This window comes from Mesitornis unicolor, unplaced genomic scaffold (genome assembly GCF_000695765.1).
Source record: "Mesitornis unicolor isolate BGI_N332 unplaced genomic scaffold, ASM69576v1 scaffold1201, whole genome shotgun sequence".
NCBI lineage: Eukaryota > Metazoa > Chordata > Aves > Mesitornithiformes > Mesitornithidae > Mesitornis > Mesitornis unicolor.
The window spans coordinates 1-8,013 of record NW_010165563.1 but is presented as its reverse complement, the minus strand read 5'-3'; positions in this window follow the sequence as shown (position 1 = coordinate 8,013).

Below are 8,013 nucleotides of genomic sequence, written 5' to 3'. Positions count from 1 at the left end.
AGGGACGTGGCTCCAGCGGGAATCCACATCAGAGAGCCACCCCCCATGGCCAAAGTACCCATAGCTTGTTCATTCTGGAAGGGAATTTCAGAATGGGACGGGCTCGGCTGCAAGGTACATTTCCTGCCAAGAGAAGTATTGCGGTGAATGCTGGGGGGGAAATAAATCCCTGAAGTCTCTTAAATGAGTTGGTCTGGTTTCTAAAGCCATGCACAGAAACCTTAAATATCAACACAAATGCTCTTTTACTTGGGATTTGTACAACCCAAAGCTATGCTTTTGGGTGTTCCTAGTATTATGTCTACAGTTGTTAAACTGATCTTAGTCCTACAACTGCTTGTTGACAAAAAACTCAACTCACACTTTTCTTGAACTGTTTTTATGTTCCAGATTACTACAAAACGTGTAAACTAAAATGAATCCCAATTTCCACCTTCACCCAGCTTCTCTGTAACAAGATGTTCGCGCTGCCTTCACTTGCCAGCAGATGGCACGGTTATATGGCGTGGAACAGCGTGCGTAAGAAATACCGGCTGCAGAATATAGCAAGGACAGGAGACCTGTAAAATATTTCAGAGCATTAAATAAGCATAAATTAATTAAGGGAAGATTTCGCCTGTACCAGTCTGTCTTAGAAGATCTTGCCTTTAAATCCTTTTAATTTTTAATATTTGCAATAATTTTTTACTGGTTTCATTTTAGTATCACCAAAAATAGGAGTTTCTGACAGTAATTTGGACAAAAGCTTTTTTTTTTATAGTATGTATTATTGCACAAGCTGTATGAAAATTCCACTAAAAACTCCTGACTGATAAATCCTGGCTTTGTTAGACACTGGAGTCAGGGGAGCTGTTTTAATAGCGCACAATTGCATTTCTGTATTATGTGCACTTGAAAGTTCAGAAATACACTGCTTTTAACCAAAGGTTTTCACAAATAAAAATAAAATCGAAAAGTGCTTCTAAGCTGGTTGACTAAATATATAGTATTTGTAGTAGAGAGGATATACATATTTTAGGGTTGAATGCTGATCAAATTTAGATGTAGCTCTGCTAACATAATGTTTACAGGCAAAAACCCATAAACATCAATGTTCTGAATTTTGAGACCACCAGAGCAGCTGGAAAGTGAGTGAAGTTACAGCAAACTGGCAATTATATCAGAACTGCAATGTGTTAAGAAGATGCCAGTGTTTAGCAGGACATAGGTGCTTTACAGATCCTGCAAATCCAGATGTTTCTGAAGCTGGCTGAAACTGTCTGCACTGGCCCACTCTGCCTCCCCACTGGATGTCTGGTGGAACAACTTCACCACCCTAGAAACTCACTGAGTGATCCCACCTGAACACCTCTGAAATACGATCCTTCCTCAAAATGGCTATAGTTAGCAAAGGTAGGCACCCTTCAAGACCTTGCTGCTGTCCAAGGGTTGTGCAGACCTCAGTACATGCTCAGAATATTTTTTAGTAGAAAACCATAAAGGAATGGACTGGTTCAGCTGCATTCCTGATACCAAGGTGGGTTTGCAACTGAGCTTCTGCTCTTCTTTTCTTTGTTGAGTGTATACGTAGTCCCGAATCCTACCGACCTTGGCTTCTATGAAAACCTAATGATGGGAAGGTGATGTAAGAATGTTACAGCAGGGCTTTTAAGGAGAAATCCACGACACCCCAGAAAGTCTGAGTAGGATTGAGCAGAAACTTTCAAGAGCAGGTTTGGAGAAGGCTCCTAATATCCCCACATTGAAAACAGGGGAGAGCTCAGTCCAACCACATTGAAACATATTACTGATTGCTGCTGTCAGGTGGCAACTGAGGAAAACAGACATTAGTCTTCTCTATGGTAAAAATAATCTTTAAGTTAGGATCGTAGAAATGGAGGAGTTGTTTGGGGTTGTCCCTGCAGAAAATATTTTCCAGCTTGTGGATTAGGTGTCTATGACAGATGTTCCTTTGGTCTGAGTGCGGGTCTCCTCTGTCTTTCGAGAAGGCGTTGTGTGACTGCCGCACAGGCTCGGAGGTGTGCTGGCTTCCAAGGGGCCTGTACTGCGCCCAGTTCCCAGGTACGATGTCCAGGCAAATAAAAGCTCATACGGGAGGCTGGTGAGGTATCAGAAGTCAACTTTACAGCCAGGAGTGTCTTGTTATTAAGAATATGGCAGCCTTACCCCTGTAAGCACTGTCTGAAGAATAAGGAGGAGGAGGAGCAGAAGTGTACAGCGACAACCCAGAGACTGCTGCAGGAGAAAGCTGCCTGGGGGGACTCAGGTTCCTGTCCCCGGCAGCAAAAGCACCTGTGAATCCCTCTGTCACTGCTAGTCACCAAGTGGGTCACTGGGCAACCAAGGCATCAAAATTGAGCTTTTGATGGTTTTTCAGTGACAGGCAGGTTCTTAATTCCTGGGGAAAAAAAAGCTTCCTAGTAAAGTATGAAAAAATCTACCACTAATTTCTTAACATAGTGTTTGAAATATAGTTGAGATTTCTGCTTGTGTTCTATGGACATTTTTCTATCTGTAACTGTATTTTTCTATGCTTGCATGTATCAGCATGTTGTGCTTTTTGCCTCACGTTATACAACCAAAGTGCTACCTTTCAGATTTCTCATAGATTTAACAGCTGTTTCACTGAGATGGCTGAGCCATATTTATATAAAATATATTTTAGGCTAGATTCTGCTTTACAATTTTGGTATTTCATATGAATATTTTCTTATAAGCTTCTCGCTATGTTATCACAAGCTAGGCAAATATGTGGCAGGTACTACTGCTAGCATGGACAGAATGAGTTATGTTTTATACAATGATTTTTTTTTTAGATGAAGTTTAAGCTTTAAAATAACAAAGGCTGAAGTCTGGACAGTATCTTTATTAAACATGAGCAACTACCAGAATAAGAAGGAGCACAACAAAATAAGTAGGGCAGGAAATTCTCAGTGAAGCGGACGTAATTCACGTGCAGGAAGATTTATTTAAGCAATTCAGTCTTGGAAACCAGAGGAGACAAAAGCAGAAAGGTACCACTGGCCTTGCATTGCAGTCAGCTGCTGTGCACATTCATTTTCAGCCTGGTGTGAAGAGGGTGCAACTCTAGTCATCTTATTGCAGATTCATATTATTACTAAAAAAAAAGGTTGGATAACGCTTACTGTGTGAAAAGGACCTCAGCATACTAAAGCAGAGATTTAAGGGGCTCCCCATCAGGACAAAACAGAGGGTCTTTGCCATTAATTACTGCCTTGTCAGTGAATTTTGAGCAGTGCTCCTCCCCTCCAGGCTTGCAGCAAGGGAGCTGTGCTGCTGATTCGGCACTGTGCGCCTGCAGAGCTCTTAACCCATGCGTTGATCCTGAAACCCAGAGCTTTTACAAAACTTTTTGTACATCTGTGGACCCTCTTTTTTACCTTGTAAGAGTGCACCCAGGTAACTGCATGGAATATAAACTGGGGCTTGACTGGCCCTTGTGCTCTGACCTAGTACTTAAACACGCACGTCAATTTAATTGCCTTAGAGATGAGTGCCAGGTTGCTGTCACTCTGCTGTATTTTTGCCAAAGGGTTTCTGCCTTCCTTCCCTCCCTACTTGTTTTATACCAATGCTCCCTTTGGCCTTTCCTCTAGGTTTTATGCAGAACTTCAGAGCAACATGACAATGCTCAGCCATGCAGAAAACCCTGACAGGTAAGAAGGGACTGTGAAGAAGACACGGGATGGCTTTTGGATGACCTTCCTGGCCAACGCAGAAAGCAAAGAGAGGCGCTACCTTGCTGGGAACTGTCTCTCATTCCTCTATGTGATGCTGAAGCAGGGAAGCGAGAGCAGGATGATGGGTATTAAGCTGTCAATGTTATGGAGCAAGGTAAGTGGCAAAACTCCATTCAAGCAAACTAGAAAGAACGTGGACTGAGTGGAAAAGACCTTACCTGAGGAAAGAGAGTTTTCTGAGAGTAGTGTAGGAAAGGTGCAACCTGGACCAGTAACAGGAATTTTGCCTCTGGGCATACAGTAATTGCCAGAGACTGTGGAAAAGACTCTGAGGTACTTACCAATCTAAAAGCATGTGTGCCTTATGGGTGTGATAAAAGACCTCCATAAAAAATGCTAAAAGCTCCAGTGTGGAGCTAGGGGCTATTCAGAGCAGACTGGCAAGATAGAAGGTACTGCTGAGACCCTGCTGCACCCCAGAGTACAGCTCCAAATGTCTGCTTCTGGAAGGGAAATGTACACAAGGAGGAAACGGGAAGGAGTTCAGGCAATGCAAAGCTTATTACAGAGGCTGAAAGGGCTGTGGCCATTCAGACAGCTGAGTCTATATAAGCAAGTGAATACCAAAGAAACAGAGAAGCCAACTATTAAACTAAGCAGTATTACTACAGGAACAAATAGGCATGAACTGTTCATGTATTTTCCTAGCTGTATATTAAAAGTTTTTAACCACCAGTAAAGGGGAGCTTGGCACAGGCTTTCTGACTGGTGGAGAGGGGTGGGATTCCTTATGGGCTTGAAAACAGCATGAGATGTGGGGGTGGTTGTGTCAGGGTTTGCCCGTGATGGCAGGAGATCAAACTGGCCTGGAAGGTCCCTTGCTAGGAAGGAAATTATGCAAAAGGAATTTTTAGACTACGATTATTTATAGACTGGAAATAGCTATAAATTCACTTTGGGTGGCAAGCAGTCGTCTTAAACCTGTGTCACTTCCACATCTGTGACAAGAGTTTCTCAAAAGCAGACTGTGTACCCTGTCCATTTCCCCTGCTGCCAGTGCTGCACATTAAGAGAGGCTGATGATTTTTTGGCCGCTCATCACGTTTGGATGAAATCTCTCAGCATTTTGGCTATCTTTGGTTTACTTTTTTCCTCTCGGTGAGCAGCATTTTTAATCTGACCGCCAGGAACCATAAATGGTCAGCGCCAGTCCCGAAATGTCTCCCCGAACACCGAGAGGAAAAGCATAGCACCTCCCGCGCTTATTCCACGCTATCGTTCCGCCAGCACCGACAGGCGTCTGCTTTGCCAGCCCCGCCCCTGGCTCCTCAGCGCCGGTGCCCGTGAGGCGAAGGGGCGCCGGTGGCCGAGGCGGTGCCAACCCTGAGGGGGCGCTGCCGGGCGCGCCCCTGCGGGACTTCATTTCCCAGAAGCCCCCGCGGCTGCCAGGCCGGCGGCGATTGGCGGGCCGGGGCACGGGCCCCGCCGACCTTTACTGCCGCCTGGCGTCCGGGGCTGTTGAGGGGCAGTCGGTCCCGCGGAGGGCAGGGAGCGCTTGCCTTTGTGCCCGGGGGCGACTCCCAAACCTGCGGTCGTTGTTGACAAAGAAATAGGTATTATATACAATAAATCCATTCAAATGTGTGTAAGACTGGTTTACACAAAGGAGTTTCCCTCAAGGTGAAACCGCGAAAGTCCTTTATTGTTTTCTCGCTTAACTTTCCCTATGAGTACATTTAGCTGGAGCATAGGAGGTTCAATCTGAACATGAGGAAAAACTTTTTTTACTGTAAGGGGTACAGAGCATGGCCCAGGCTGCCCAGAGAGGTTGTGGAGTCTCCTTCTCTGCAGACATTCAAAACCCGCCTGGACGTGTTCCTGTGTGACCTGGTCTGGTGATCCTGCTCTGGCAGGGGTTGGACTGGATGAGCTTTCGAGGTCCCTTCCAGCTCCTAATATTCTGTGATTCTGTGTGATTTAACCATGTTTTTAACCAGGACACTGAAATAAGAAAGGTTTAAAGGGCTTTATTTTGCTCTGGTGGAGCTGAAATTCAGTGCCCACTGCACAGCCGAAAGGGTGCTATGCTTTCCTTTGCCACACACACAATACATTTTGTCTTCATGCACTGCTGACACTTAGAGAGAATTTAAAAAATTACATATTTTCATTAGAAAACTGCTATTTTCCAATACTCAGAAAACAGGGTCAATGGATGTCCGATAACTACACTGACTTCTGCCTGTTTCTCCTTGTGTAACAGCAGAAGATCATGAACAGGCAGGGGTGACCCCTTCACCTGGATCCACCACCTCTGGTCTCGCTTTGTTCCCTACATGGCCTGGAAACATTTTTTTCTAGAAGTGGGATGCAAATAGTCAAACAAAAGTCTAATTCACTTTCCTCCTTTGTCACCCTCCAGACATAATCTCATTTTAATTAAATTACCTTACCTCAATGAATGAAAATACAAACCACAGATCATATTCCACGTTAAATTTTTCCACAGCCTATTTTCTTAAAATTCCTCTCTCTGCTATTCAAGGTCTTTTAGGCAGAACGCATGTGCTGTGTGAGCCTCACTTCAGGTACTCTAAGGATTAATTGAAGAACATGATGGAAGGAAGGGGAGAGTGTGAGTAAAATAGCTGTTTTATATTTGTATCCTCAAATGTCACTTCATTACCAAAGTTAGAAACCAGCTGATGCAGAACACTCATTATGGCCTCATTTAGAATGCTTATTTCTTGAGAGACAAAAAAGAATTGCCTTGTGTGGCTTACTTGTCCGACACAAATATGTCACATTTTACAGTGTGCTTTGGGATGAAAAGTAGAGGGTTTTCTTTAGGGTGCAGTACATTTAATACTCTTTAACTTGTTTATCTGCATTTATGTAAAAGCCAAGGCAGTGAAGACTCCCACTGCTCTCCGTTCTCAACACTCCTATCAATACTCAAGTCATATTATTTGCAGTTTTTGCAAGCTTTGGTGATTTATTTGGCAGCATGCGACTCAGGCAAATTCAAACAGTCGAGGAAGTCACATCTACAGTTGCTTGCACAAACGTGCACTTTTCCCGCGATTTTAGTGCTTGTACCATGTCTGGGTAGCAGTTAGGGGACTTGGGTCTCTGTTCACCAGTGCATCCAGGATGCAGTGAGCTGCAGACAGATGCATGGTGCCTGGGCCAGTCCCCATGCCCACTCTGTGGGCCAGCAGGCTCTGTCTGTAAGTACCACTGGGGTACTCATGTCACCGAGCCACGACTGGCTCTGCAGAATTTGGGCTGAAGTCACCAGCTGGTTCTGTACAAATGCTCCGGTAGCTTGTGACAGCCTCCTTGCCTCACAGTGAACAGCAAGGGTGTGATTTGAGTGCTTTGACTCAGAAGGAAATTCTGCAAGTAAAACATCCCACAAATTTGTACTAACCCAGGCTGTTAAGGATGGTCGAAAGGTCACAGCATCGGAGTTGTGGTTGGGATGTAGGCCAGGTGCTGAGGAGAAGTCTGCGAAGCTCGTGTGTGGTGAAGGCAGGGTATGCTGGTTTGTTGGTATTGTTTGCTTGACTTCCCTAGTGCTGACAGTGTGTCATCCATGTAACACCTCTATGCCATTAGAAAACAACATGAATCAAGGGAAATTTGGAAGAATAAATTAAAAATTAGTGTAATAAAGAAAAAAAAGTGCAGTTGCTGGAGAAACTTGCCAACACTTGTATTAATCTATGCGGATGAGGTTTTATTGCCAGCAGGCCAGATTTGGTCATGTGTAGGTATTTGCACCTTACTGTACAGCAGCTCCTGTGGGTGAGTCTCCTTGTGAGGTAAGGTATGGTTCTTACATGAGTTGGATTCATAGTTGTCCCCGGGCATCGCTGTCTCAATCTCCTCTGTCCCCGTGGTCCCGGCAGTGGCACGGTGGTGGCAGTAGCAGAGTGCTGGTGGCACAGTTGTGCTGTCCTTAGTCACTCCTCTTTCCAAACACCCTGAGCCTGCGATGCTCCAGTGACAAAGAAAGCCAAATGCTTGCTATTCACTTGTGAGCTGACAAACTCATTCTAGAAAGGAGTTTTGTGTAACTTTATAGATTTTCCGAGATCTGGCTGTTACTATGTTACTATTTCCCACCTTGTGTAAAATTTCCTCAGCTCAGTACTGCATCCTTCAAAAAACACCTGTGGATTTTTCCCCCCTTTCCCCCCACGCGTAGCGTTACTCCCTACACCCCGCTTGGCAGGAGGAGTAGAAACGTTTACAAGGGGGTCCCAAAAAACTCGGGTCATGAATCTTGTACTGGGAGCTCCTCTCC